The sequence below is a fragment of the Balaenoptera acutorostrata genome, chromosome 9, assembly GCF_949987535.1.
Source record: "Balaenoptera acutorostrata chromosome 9, mBalAcu1.1, whole genome shotgun sequence".
NCBI lineage: Eukaryota > Metazoa > Chordata > Mammalia > Artiodactyla > Balaenopteridae > Balaenoptera > Balaenoptera acutorostrata.
This window is the reverse complement of record NC_080072.1, coordinates 85,312,055-85,326,632: the sequence shown is the minus strand read 5'-3', so window position 1 is coordinate 85,326,632 and position 14,578 is coordinate 85,312,055. Positions and strand designations below refer to the sequence as shown.

The window sequence follows — 14,578 nt, the reverse complement described above, 5'->3', positions numbered from 1 at the left end:
CTTTTCTCAACCCTTAAGTATCAACTTTGTTTGGGTTTCCAGTCTTTGCTAATTATACTTGTTAATCTCTAGACATTCCCCTTGGGACATTAAATCCTCTCTCATGACTTAAACTACCACAATTATACTGATATCTTTCTAATTTATCCACCCAAAGTTTCCGTGATTTAAACAACTGCCTACAATATTTAAATGCCATGCTGAACACAGTAAGAACAAAAAGTGAACCCAGCATCTACTTCCACAATACTTGATCCTTCTTCTATATATTTGAATTGAGCTACCTGGCATCACAAACCACCCACTTACTCGAGTCAGAAATCTCAGGATCATCTTACTCCTCCCATCTAAACCTACGACTGTCATTTCCAGAAGATTTCTCAACTACAGTGAACACCAAATGATTATCATGGGAGTTCACCTCCATCCCTGGTCACAGCTGACTGTTTCAGAGGTAGGCACCTGAACCAATTAATTTCAATCATAGTCACTCTCCAGGAATTTGAAATCAAGGCTAAATGGTTTACTCTATAACAAAGGAGAACTCGAGAGGCATTGGCAGAGACCATTTCTGTCATGAGGCACAGAATTCAGGAAAAATTTATCTATATAAAGAAAAGCAAAAATAGAACTTAGAGGGGAAAAAAAGGAAGATGGTAAGAAGATTCATAAAAGCATTCATGACTCTAGTTCGAGCTATTCCTAAAACCCAGGTGCATTCCTTTATGTCCTATCAGACTTTTGTGTTCTAATAATAAATCACTCCCTTTTTTGGTGGGGGGGGGGGTGGTTAAACCAATTTAAGTTTCGTTTCTGCTACCTACAACCAAGAGTCACAACTAATATATATTCAGATCTGCTTATCTCTCACTTAGACAACTGGAAAAATCAAATTAGTCTCCAAAACCCCAGTCTTTCCTGCTCACTTTCATTCTCCAACCCCCACCCTAAATACCTTTAGAGTATTATAAAAGGCATATCCGACCACAGTACTCCTCTTCTTTGACTCCCTGTCATAAAGACTACTGTTATGCCTTTTTTTTCCTACCAATAGAACCCAATTTTATTTGGAGATGTAATGTGCCTCCCTTGCTGGAGAGTGAAACCTTAATCAAGTCTCCAATAAGGTGGAAATGAAAGTACTATATAGGACTTTCTGGAAGTTACAAAAAAGAGAGCATCCTCATTCCTGTTATCTAGACTAAGAGGTACTTCTTAAAGACAATGAAGGAACAAAACTAGAAGATTTGGTCCCAGAGGACCACACTAAATTGCCTACTTGATTTCTTCCATATGAAAGAAAACTTAGAGATTGGTTCAAGATGGCAGAGTAGAAGGACGTGCGCTCACTCCCTCTTGCAAGAGCACCGGAATCACAACAGCTCAACAATCATTGACAGAACACTGGAACTCACCAAAAAAGATACCCCACATCCAAAGACAAAGAAGAAGGTGCAATGACATGGTAAGAGGGGCACGATCACAATAAAATCAAACCCCATAACCGCTAGGTGGGTGACTCAAAACTGGAGAACAATTATACCACAGAAGTCCACCGACTGGAGTGAAGGTCCTGAGCCCCATGTCAGGCTTCCCAACCCGGGGGTATGGCAACAGGAGGAATTCCCAGAGAATCAGACTTTGAAGGCTAGCGGGATTTGATTGCAGGACTTCAACAGGACTGAGGGAAATAGAAACTCCACTCTTGGAGGGCACACACAAAGTACTGTGTGCATAATGACCCATGGGGAAGGAGCATCGGTCTAGACTGAACTAGACCTACCTGCTAGTGTTGGAGGGTCTCCTGCAGAGGCAGGGGGCAGCTGTGGCTCACTGCAGGAACAAGGACACTGGCAGTAGAAGTTCTGGGAAGTACTCCTTGGCATGAGCCCTCCCAGATTCCAACATTAGCCCCACCAAATAGCCTGTACTGCAGTGTTGGGTCACCTCAGGCCAAACAACCAACAGGGAGGGAACTCAGCCCCACCCATCAGCAGAAAAGAGGATTAAAGTTTTACTGAGCTCTGCCTACCAGAGCAACACCCAGATCTACCCACCACCAGTCCCTCCCATCAGGAAACGCACAAGCCTCTTAGACTCACCCACCAGAGGGCAGACCGCAGAAGGAGAACCACAATCCTGCAGCCTGTGGAATGAAAACCACATTCACAGATAGATGGACAAAATAAAAAGGCAGAGGACTATGTACCAAATGAAGGAACAAGGTAAAACCCCAGAAAAACAACTAAATGAAGTGGAGATAGGCAACCTTCCAGAAAAAGAATTCACAATAATGATAGTGAAGATGATCCAGGACCTCAGAAAAAGAATGGAGGCAAAGATCGAGAAGATGCAAAAAATGTTTAACAAAGACCTAGAAGAATAAAAGAAAAAACATCTAGAAGAATTAAAAAACAAACAGACAGATATGAACAATACAATGACTGAAATGAAAAATACACTAGAAGGAATCAACAGCAGAATAACTGAGGCAGAAGAACAGAAAAGTGACCTGGAAGACAGAATGGTGGAATTCACTGCCGCAGAACAAAATAAAGAAAAAAGAATGAAAAGAAATGAAGAGAGCCTAAGAGACCTCTGGGACAACATTAAACAAACCAACATTCGCATTATAGGGGTCCCAGAAGGAGAGGAGAGAAAGGACCAGAGAAAATATTTGAAGAGATTATAGTCGAAAACTTCCCTAACACAGGAAAGAAAATAGCCACCCAAGTCCAGGAAGCGCAGAGAGTCCTAGGCAGGAGAAACCCAAGGAGAAACTCGCCGAGACACATAGTAATCAAACTGACAAAACTTAAAGACAAAGTAAACTTATTAAAAGCAAGAAGAGAAAAATGACAAACAACATACAAGGGAACTCCCATAAGGTTAACAGCTGATTTCTCAACAGAAACTACAAGGCAGAGGGGAGTGGCACAATATATTTAAAGTGATGAAAGGGAACAACCTACAAGCAACATTACCCAGCAACGATCTCATTCATATTCGACAGAGAAATCAAAAGCTTTACAGACAAGCAAAAGCTAAGAGAATTCAGCACCACCAAACTAGCTCTACAACAAATGCTAAAGGAACTTCTCTAAGGGGGAAACACAACAGAAGAAAAGGACCTACAAAAACAAACCGAAAACAATTAAGAAAATGGTCATAGGAACATACATATCGATAATTACCTTAAACATGAATGAATTAAATGCTCCGGCCAAAAGACACAGGCTCACTGAATGGATACAAAAACAAGACCCATACATATGCTGTCTACAAGAGACCCACTTCAGAACTAGGGACACATACAGACTGAAAGTGAGGGTATGGAAAAAGATATTCCATGCAAATGAAAATCAAAAGAAAACTGGAGTAGCAATACTCAAATCAGATAAACTAGACTTTAAAATAAAAAATGTTACAAGAGACAAGGAAGGACACTACAAAATGATCAAGGGATCAATCCAAGAAGATATAACAATTATAAACATATATGCACCCACCATAGGAGTACCTCAATACATACGGCAAATGCTAACAGCTATAAAAGAGGAAATCGACAGTAACATAATAATAGTGGGGGATTTAAACACCTCACTTACACCAATGGACAGATCACCCAGACAGGATATTAATAAGGAAATACAAACTTTAAATGACAAAACAGACCAGTTCGATTTAATTAATATTTATAGGACATTCCATCCGAAAAAAGATTACACTTTCTTCTCAAGTGCACATGGAACATTCCCCAGGATAGATCACATCTCGGGTCACAAATCAAGCCTCAGTAAATTTAAGAAAATTGAAATCATATCAAGCATCTTTTCCAACCATAATGCTATGAGATTAGAAATAAATTACAGGGAAAAAAACATAAAAAACACAAACACGTGCAGGCTAAACAATACATTACTAAATAACGAAGAGATCACTGAAGAAATCAAAGAGGAAATCAAAAAATACCTAGAGACAAATGACAATGAAAACATGACGATCCAAAACCTATGGGATGCAGCAAAAGCAGTTCTAAGAGGGAAGTTTATAGCTATACAAGCCTACCTCAAGAAACAAGAAAAATCTCAAATAAATAATCTAACCTTACACCTAAAGGAACTAGAGAAAGAAGAACAAACAAAACCCAAAGTTAGCAGAAGGAGAGAAGTCATAAAGATCAGAGCCAAAATAAAAGAAATAGAAACAAAGAAAACAATAGCAAAGATCAATAAAACTAAAAGCTGGTTCTTTGAGAAGATAAACAAAATTGATCAACCGTTAGCCAGACTCATCAAGAAAAAGAGGGAGAGGACTCAAATCAATAATATTAGAAATGAAAAAGGAGAAGTTACAACAGACACCGCAGAAATACTAAGCATGCTAAGAGACTACTACAAGCAACCCTATGCCAATAAAACGGACAACCTGGAAGAAATGGACAAATTCTTAGAGAGGTATAACCTTCCAAGACTGAACCAGGAAGAAACAGAAAATATGAACAATCACAAGTAATGAAATTGAAACTGTGATTAAAAATCTTCCAACAAACAGAAGTCCCGGACCAGATGGATTCACAGGTGAATTCTATCAAACATTTAGAGAAGAGCTAACACCCATCCTTCTCAAACTCTTCCAAAAAATTGCAGAGGAACGAACACTCCCAAACTCACTCTACGAGACCACCATCACCCTGATACCAAAACTAAAGATACTACAAAAAAAGAAAATTACAGACCAATATCACTGATGCAAATGCAAAAACGCTTAAAAAAATGCTAGCAAATACAATCCAACAACACATTAAAAGGATCATACACCATGATTAATTGGGATTTATCACAGGGATGCAAAGATTCTTCAATATATGCAAATCAATCAATGTGATACACCATACTAACAAATTGAAGAATAAAAACCCTATGATCATCTCAATAGATGCAGAAAAAGCTTTTGACAAAACTCAACACCCATTTATGATAGAAACTCTCCAAAAAGTGGGCATAGAGGAAAACTACCTCAACATAATAAAGGCCATATATGACAAACCCACAGCAAATATCATTCTCAACAGTGAAAAACTGAAAGCATTTCCTCTAAGATCAGGACCAAGACAAGGATGTCCACTCTCGCCACACTTATTCAACATAGTTTTGGAAGTCCTAGCCACGGCAATCAGAGAAGAAAAAGAAATAAAAGGAATACAAAGTGGAAAAGAAGAAGTAAAACTGTCACTGTTTACAGATGACATGATACTATACATGGAAAATCCTAAAGATGCCACCAGAAAACTACTAGAACTCATCAATAAATCTGGTAAAGTTGCAGGATACAAAATTAATGCACAGAAATCTCTTGCATTCCTATACACTAATAACGAAAGATCAGAAAAAGAAATTGAGGAAGCAATCCCATTCACCACTGCAACAAAAAGAATAAAATACCTAGGAATAAACCTACTTAAGGAGGTAAAAGACCTGTACTCAGAAAACTATAAGACACTGATGAAAGAAATCAAAGATGACACAGACAGAGAGATATACCATGTTCTTGGACTGGAAAAATCAATACTGTGAAAATGACTATACTACCCAAAGCAATCCACAGATTCCATGCAATCCCTATCAAATTACCAATGGCATTTTTTACAGAACCCGAACAAAAAAAATCTTAAAATTTGTATGGAGACACAAAAGACCCCAAATAGCAAAAGCAATCTCAAGGTAAAAAAATGGAGCTGGAGGAATCAGACTCCCTGACTTCAGACTACACTACAAAGCTACAGTAATCAAGACAATATGGTACTGGCACAAAAACAGAAATTTAGATCAATGGAACAAGATAGAAAGCCCAGAGATAAACCCATGCACCTATGGTCAACTAACCTATGACAAAAGAGGCAAAGATATACAATGGAGAAAAGACAGTCTCTTCAATAAGTGGTGCTGGGAAAACTGGACAGCTACATGTAAAAGAACGAAATTAGAACACTCCCTAACACCATACACAAAAATAAACTCCAAATGGATTAAAGACTTAAATGTAAGACTGGATACTATAAAACTCTTAGAGGAAAACATAAGAAGAACACTCTTTGACATAAATCACAGCAAGATCTTTTCTAACCCACCTCCTAGAATAATGAAAATAAAAACAAAAATAAACAAATGGGACCTAATTAAACTTAAAATCTTTGGCACAGCTAAGGAAACCATAAACCAGAGGAAAAGGCAACAATCAGAATGGGAGACGTATTTGCAAGTGAAGCAACTGACAAAGGATTAATCTCCAAAATATGAAAACAACTCATGCAGCTCAATACTAAAAAAACAAGCCAATCAAAAAATGTGCAGAAGACCTAAATAGACATTTTTCCAAAGACATACAGATGGCCAAGAGGCACATGAAAATCTGCTCAACATCACTAATTATTAGAGAAATGCAAATTAAAACTACAATGAGGTATCATCTCACACCAGTTAGAATAGGCATCATCAGAAAATCTACAAACAACAAATGCTGGAGAGGGTGTGGAGAAAAGGGAATGCTCTTGCACTGTTGGTGGGAAGGTAAAATGATACAACCACTATGGAGAACAGTATGGATGTTCCTTAAAAAACTAAAAATAGAATTACCATATGACCCAGCAATCCCAGTACTGGGCATATACCCGGAGAAAACCATAATTCAAAAAGACACATGCACCCCAATGTTCACTGCAGCACTATTTACAATAGCCAGGTCATGGAAGCAACCTAAATGCCCATCGACAGACGAACAGATAGAGAAGATGTGGTACATATCTACAATGGAATGGAATATTACTCAGCCATAAAAAGGAATGAAATTGGGTCATCTGTAGAGACGTGGATGGACCTAGAGACTGTCATACAAAGTGAAGTAAGTCAGAAAGAGAAAAACAAATATTCTATATTTATGCACATATTTAGAACCTAGAGAAATGGTACAGATGAACAGGTTTCCAAGGCAGAAATAAAGACACAGATGTAGAGAACAAATGTATGGACACCAAATGGGGGGGCATGGGGGATAAATTGGGAGATTGGGATTGACATATATACACTAATATGTATAAAATAGATAACTAATAAGAACCTGCTGTATAAAAAAATGAAAATAAAATTCAGAAAAAGAAAAAAGAAAAGTTAACTATTTTAATATTCTATGTATTTTATATTAACCAATGGCTATTCTGGGGTTCTCTAATAACACAAATGAACCTAATTTGATGATATACTCCCTACTGAATAATTCAAACTTCTTGGTTTACAAAGTCCTATCAACTCTTACAATTTCATCTCCATTCACTCTCCTCTTGTTTTATAATCTAATATTAAGTTGCTTATAGTTGTATTTACCTACGTATATACATAAACACACACACACAGACACTTTTATATCATGTTATCTCTTACTTCCACGCCTTGCTCTCACAATTCCTTGTGCACACACACCTCTATATGCCAGGGTGATTCTTACTCATCCTTTAAGTCTCAACTCAAGCATCATTTCCTCAAAACCTGCATATGAAATCCTCCTTCCCTTAATACCTTGAAGTGCCTTGGCATCATGAGATTACATACTGGAAGTATGTGTCTGTTTAACTATAAAATGAGTTCCCCAAAAGTCTGAACTCTATATATTTGTATTCCCCATGTATATAAAAATGTCTGGCAAAGAGTTGGCATTCAATAAATGTGCATTAAAATTAACTCAATCCACCCTTGCAAAAGCCCAAGTCAGAAACTTTAAGCAGCAGCCTGCATTAAATACTAGGTAATGAATGAAAGAAGCATATGTGATACAGCTGGTACTCATTATTCATTTACACAACGTCAACTGGACCATTCTGTACAACTCTCCTGCCTCCATTCCCTTTCTATTAATTTTGTTGCTAATTTTCACTATTATTTACTCACCTCACCACTTCAGCATGACTTATGTTCCCCTCTCCCCATACTATGACCTAAGTTCTCCTGCTGTTTCAATCCTCCATCCTACCTTGAAGAACTCATAAACCATCAATGTGCCTCTTGACCTAAGACAGCTCCCAGGACTCTTCTTCTCATGTGTAGCCATCATAATTAACCACACTCCTAATCCCATCTAACAGTCAAAACCTAAATACAGCACCAAGACAGAAAAGTGCCACCAATAAAAACATATGTAAATGTACATATTTTATATATATATGAAATATTACATAGGTATATAAAATGCATGTACTTATATTTGCATAATACACATAAAACGTATACATTTTATATTTAAAATATAAAGTACCTACATAAATACATATATTTCTCAAAGATACTTGAAGACTTCTGCACTGGCCATGAAAAAATAAATGCTACATCAGACTAGAAAAATATACAGAAATGGAAATAAAATAAAAAATATAAGAAACAACTGTTTTTAGACATTGAATCTCAGTTGTGCAGGTCTATGATCCCTGAGAAAAGGCAAACAAACGAGGTGAGTGCTACAATTACACTCTACTGCTTTTTGCCTAGTGGCACTTTCTAGACCATGGCACAAGGCAGGGTAACTCAAGCCCAATATGACAATCTCACTGAGATAGGAAAACAGAATTTTTACTTTGTGATGGCTGAGATACAGCATCCATGAAAAGGGAGCTACACAGAGAAAGAACTCCAGAAAACTATACAAGAGACCCCTGTAGTCTTTAACTGAATACCAAACTGAACATTCTTAGGATGCAAGTCCACAAGGATAGACAAAGAATAATTACCATGGAAGGAACAATTATTAGAGTGCTATGAGCGGAGAAATCCCCAGAGCTCACAAAGGGCTAGAAGACATTCTCGTTCCCACCAACCAGAATAGAGAAATCTCCTTGAATACCGAGGGCAATCAGCAGAGAAACCACAAAGGGCACGCCTTAGCATATCTTAGTAGTAATGGCTACTCTAGATGCACACAAACATAACTTAAACACCAGCCTTTGAAAAGTATTAAGCTAATACACAAGTAACCTACTCCCCACCAAAAGAAAACTCAAGATCCTTTAAAGGAAGACAACAAATCCAGTAGTCACAATATAACTTTCACAAGGTTCAGCATCTAATTAGAAATTACTAGACATTCAAAGCAGGAAAATGTGACCCAAAGACAAGAAAAGAAATCAGTTAATAAAAACAGAACAAGAAATAAAGAGATAATGACATAGCAAACTAGGATTTTGACACCGCTATTATAAATATGCCCAAGGAAAGGAAAGCATGAACAAATAGGAGTCAAAATGAAGATATAAAAAAGACCCAAATGAAATGTCTAATGATGAAAAATAACTGAAATGAAAACTTTAATGACTGGGGATAACAGCCAACTAGATGCTACAAAAGAAAAGTGCAGCAGTAAAATCTATCCAAACTAAAGAACAGAAAAGGCTGGAACAAAAGTAAATAAAGGCTCAGTGACTTGTGGGACAGAATTAAAGATACTAGCAGAATAAGAGGGGACACAAAAAACATTTCACGAAATAATAGTCAGAAAGTTTCAAATTTGATGGCAACTATGAACTCATAAATTAGAAAAGCACAATGAACCCAAGGCAGGATAAAGACAAAGAAAACAATATCAAACATATCATAATTGATTTGCTAAAAAAAGTGGGAAAGAAAAAATTTTAAAAGCATTCAGAGCAGAAGGAAATATCATATATAGAGAGAAAGGGATAAACATGACTGCAAATTTCTCTCATTAGGAACAATGTAGGGCAAAAGACAATGGAATGACATCTTAAAGTACAGGGAAAGAACTATAAACTTAAAATTACCTGTCTAGGAAAAAAACTTTAAAAATGAAGACTAAACAAAACAAATTTTCAGACAAACAATAACTTAGAGAAATGTCACAAAATAAGCCCCAGTAAAATTAAGAAAACTGCAACCATATCGAGCATCTTTGTCAATGCTGTGAGACTAGAAACCAAATACAAGAAAAAAACTGCAAAAATACACAAACATATGGAGGCTAAAGAATTTGCTACTAAAAACCCAATGGATCACTGAAGAAATCAAAGAGGAAATAATACCTAGAGACAAATAACACTGAAAACATGATGATCCAAAACATATGGGATGAGAAAAAGCAGTTAAGAGGGAACTTTACAGTGATACAAGCTTATGTCAGGAAGCAAGAAAAAACTCAGATAAAGAACCTAACTTACCCCTGAAGAAACAAGCAAAAGAAGAAACAAAACTCAAAGTTAGTAGAAGGAAAGAAACCATCAAAATCAGAGCAGAAATAAATGAAACAGAGACTAAAAGAACAACAGAAAAGATCAATGAAACTAAAAGCTTGTTCTCTGAAAAGATAAACAAAACCAATAAACCTTTAGCCAGATTCATCAGAGAAAAAGAGAAATGGTCCAATGAGAAATGAAAAAGTATAAGTCACAACACCACAGAAATACAAAAGATCAAAAGAGACTACTAAGAACATACTATATGCCAATAAAATGAAAAACCTAGAAGAAATAGACAAATTCTTGGAAAGATACAATCTCCCAAGATTGAACCAAGAAGAAAGAGAAAAGTATGAATACATCAATTATCAGTAATGAAACTGAATCAGTAATTAAAAAAAAAAAACTCCAGACAAAAGTCCAGGACCAGATGGCTTCACAAGTGAATTCTATCAAACATTTAGAGAAGAGTTAACAGCTATCCTTCTCAAACTATTCCAAAAAAATTGCAGAGGAAGGAACATTTCCAAACTCATTCTCTGAGGCCAGAACCACCCTGATACTAAAACCAGACAAACATACCGAGAAAAAAAAATTACCGGCCAATATCACTGCTGAAGATAGATGCAAAAATCCTCAACAGGATATAAGCAAATTGAATCCAACAATACATTAAAAGGATCATTCACCTTTGTCAAGTAGGATTTACCCCAGGGATGCTAGGATTTTTCAATACTCACAAATCAATCAATGTGATACACCACATTAACAAATTGAAGAATTAAAACCATATAACCATCTCAATAGATGCAGAAAAACCTTACATTAAAGTTCAACATCCATTTATGATAAAAACTCTCCAGAAAGTGGGCATAATAAAGGCCATACATGACAAATCCACAGCTAACGTCATGCTCAATTTCCTCTAAGATCAGGAACAAAACAAGGATATCCACTCTTGCCACTTTTATTCAACATAGTTTTAGAAGTCCTAGCCACAATTGGACAAGAAAAAGAAATAAAAGGAGTCCTAATTGGAACAGAAAAAGTAAAACTGTCATTATCTAGAAATGACATGACACTATACATAGAAAATCCTAAAAGCACTACCAGAAAACTACTAGAGCTTATCTATGAATTCAGTAAAGTTGCAGGATACAATATTATATACAGAAATTTGTTGCATCTCTATACACTAACAGTGAACTATCAGAAAGAGAATGTAAGAAACAATCCCATTTACCACCACATCAAAAAGAATAAAATATCTAGGAATAAGCCTACCTAACAAGGTAAAAGACCTGTACTCGGAAAAATATAAGACACTGATGAAAGAAACTGAAGAAGACACAAACAGAAAGATATACCTGTGTTCTTGGATTGAAAGAATTAACATTGTTTTAATGACCATACTACCCAAGGCAATCTACAGATTCACTGCAATCCCTATCAAATTACCAATGGCGTTTTTCACAGAACTAGAACAAATAATTTTAAAACTTGTATGGAAACACAAAAGGCACTGAATAGCTAAAGCTATCTTGAGAAAGAAGAACAGAGCTGGAGGAATCACGCTCCCATACTTCAGATTATACTACAAAGCTACAGTAATCAAAACAGTATGGTACTGGCACCAAAAAAAAAAAGATACAGAGATCAATGGAACAGGATAGAGAGCCCAGAAATAAACCCACACACCTATGGTCAATTAATCTAAGACAAAGGAGGCAAAAATATACAATGGAGAAAAGACAGTCCCTTCAATAAGTGGTGCTAGGAAAACTGGACAGCTACATGTAAAAGAATGAAATTAGAACATCCTCTAACACCATATACAAAAATAAACTCAAAATGGATTAAAGACCTAAATGTAAGACCTATACTATAAAACTCCTAAAAGAAAACATAGGCAGAACACTCTCTGACATATATCACAGCAATATATTTTTGGATCCGTCTCTTAAAGCAAAGGAAACAGAAGCAAAAGTAAATAAATGGGACCTAATTAAACTTAAAATCTTTGGCACAGCAAAGGAAACAACTGACAAAATGAAAAGACAACCTACTGAATGGGAGAAAATATTTGCAAATTATATGACTGATAAGGGGTTAATACCCCACATATATAAACAGCTCATACAACCCATAATCAAGAAAACAAATAACCCATTTTAAAAATGGGCAGAAGAACTGAACAGACATTTTTCCAAAGAGGAAATGAAGATGGCTGATGGGCGAAAAGACACTCAACATCGTTAATCATCAGGGAAATGCAAATCAAAACCACAATGAGATATCACCTCACACCTGTCAGAATAGCTATCATCAAAAAGAATGCAAATGACAAATGACAAGGATGTGAAGAAAGGGAACCATGCTACACTGTTGGTGAGAATGTAAACTGGTGCAGCCACTGTGGAAAACAGTATGGAGGTTTCTCAAAAAACTAAAAATACAACCACCATATGATCTAGCAATTCGACTCCCAAGTATATACTCCCAAAAAACAAAAACACTAATTCAAAAAGATACATGAACCCTAATGTTCAGGGCAGCATTATTTACAATCGCCAAGGTATGGAAGCAACCTAAATGTCCACCAACAGATGAATGGATAAAGATATGGCATATATATACAATAGAACAGAATACTACTCAGCCATAAAAAAAAATGAAGTTTTGCCATTTGCAGCAACATGGACAGACCTGGAGGGCATTATGCTAAGTGAAGTAGTAAGTGAGACAAAGAAAAACAAATACTACAAAGTATCACTTATATGTGGTATCTATAAATAAAACAAACTAGTGAATAAAACAAAAAGGAAGCAGACTCACAGATATAGAGGGTAAACTAGTGGTTACCAGTGGGGAGAGAGAAGGGGAAAGGGGCAATACAGGCACAGGGGATTAAAATTAAGGGTTATTATGGGATTATATTAAATCATGTCTGTGAAACTTTTGAAAAGTATAAGGCACTACAGAATTTAAAAAATCTTTCATTAAACTAAAAAAAAAATAGAATGAATCAATGAATGAATAAACAAATAAGAACACTAAAATAAAACCAATTAATCCAAATGAAGCTAGGAAAAAGAGAGAAAAAATAATAAAAAATAAATTGGACAAATAGAAAACGGAAAGCAAGATGGCAGACAAACTCAAACATACCTGTAATTACATTAAACATAAATAATCTAAACCAGCACTATCTAATAGGATCTTTCTATACCTACACCGCCCAATATGGTAGCCACTAACCTAGCCATATGTGTCTACAAACACTTTAAAAATTTGGCTAGTGAGACTGAAGAAATGAACTTTCAACCTGATATAACTTCAGTAAATTTTAACCAAAAATGTTAAAGTCAATATGGCTGTCATATTATATAGTGGAGAAAATCCTCTAATTTAAAAGGAAGAAACTGATAAGCTAGATAAAAAAGCAAGCCCCAAACACAGACTGTCCACAAGAAATACACTTTCAATATAAAATAAACAGATACTTTAAAACCAAAAGAATAAAAAAAAATACACCATGAAAACAAAAAGTCAGAAAACTGAAAAGGTTTTATTACTATGAGACAAAAGTAGACCTTAAAGAAGAATATTACCAGAGATAAAGAGGAACATTTCATGATATAATCATCAATTCATCAAGGAGATACAAAAATCCTAAATGTGTATGTATCTAACGACTTCAAAATACATGTGGCAAAAACTGACAAAACTGAAAGAAAAAGACAAATCCACAACACAGAGATTTTACTGCTGCTCTCTCAGTAACTGACAGAAGAGGAAAATAGAAAATCAGTAAGAATACAGATGACTTAACACTATGAATAAGCTTTCCCATGTTGACATTCATAGAACACTACAACTAACAACAGCTGAATATACATTCATTTCAATTACATAAGGAATTTTCACCAAGATAGAGCATAGGCTAGGCCATAAAATTAGTCTCTATGATTTTTTTTAAAACTAAATTATACAGAGTATGTTTTATGACAACAACAGAATTAAATTTGAAGTCAAAAACAAAACTGGTTAAATCCACAAATACCTGGAAAATTTTAAACTCATATATAGTCTGTAAGTTTAAAAAAAGTAACAAAATCAATTAGAAAATATTTTGAAAAGATGACAATGAAAACATAACACATCAAAATTAGTTAGATGGATGGGCTTCCCTGGTGGCGCAGTGGTTGAGAATCCGCCTGCCAATGCAGGGGACACGGGTTCGAGCCCTGGTCTGGGAGGATCCCACATGCCGCGGAGCAACTAGGCCCGTGAGCCACAATTACTGAGCCTGCGCATCTGGAGCCTGTGCTCCGCAACGAGAGAGCC

General features: G+C 36.0%; 1 protein-coding gene across 2 annotated transcripts in view; it reads right to left on the bottom strand.

The window, feature by feature from the left end:
• CWF19L2 (CWF19 like cell cycle control factor 2) overlaps window positions 1-14,578 on the bottom strand; it is a 185,528-nt gene that overhangs the window by 163,107 nt on the left and 7,843 nt on the right. The window lies entirely within an intron of this gene.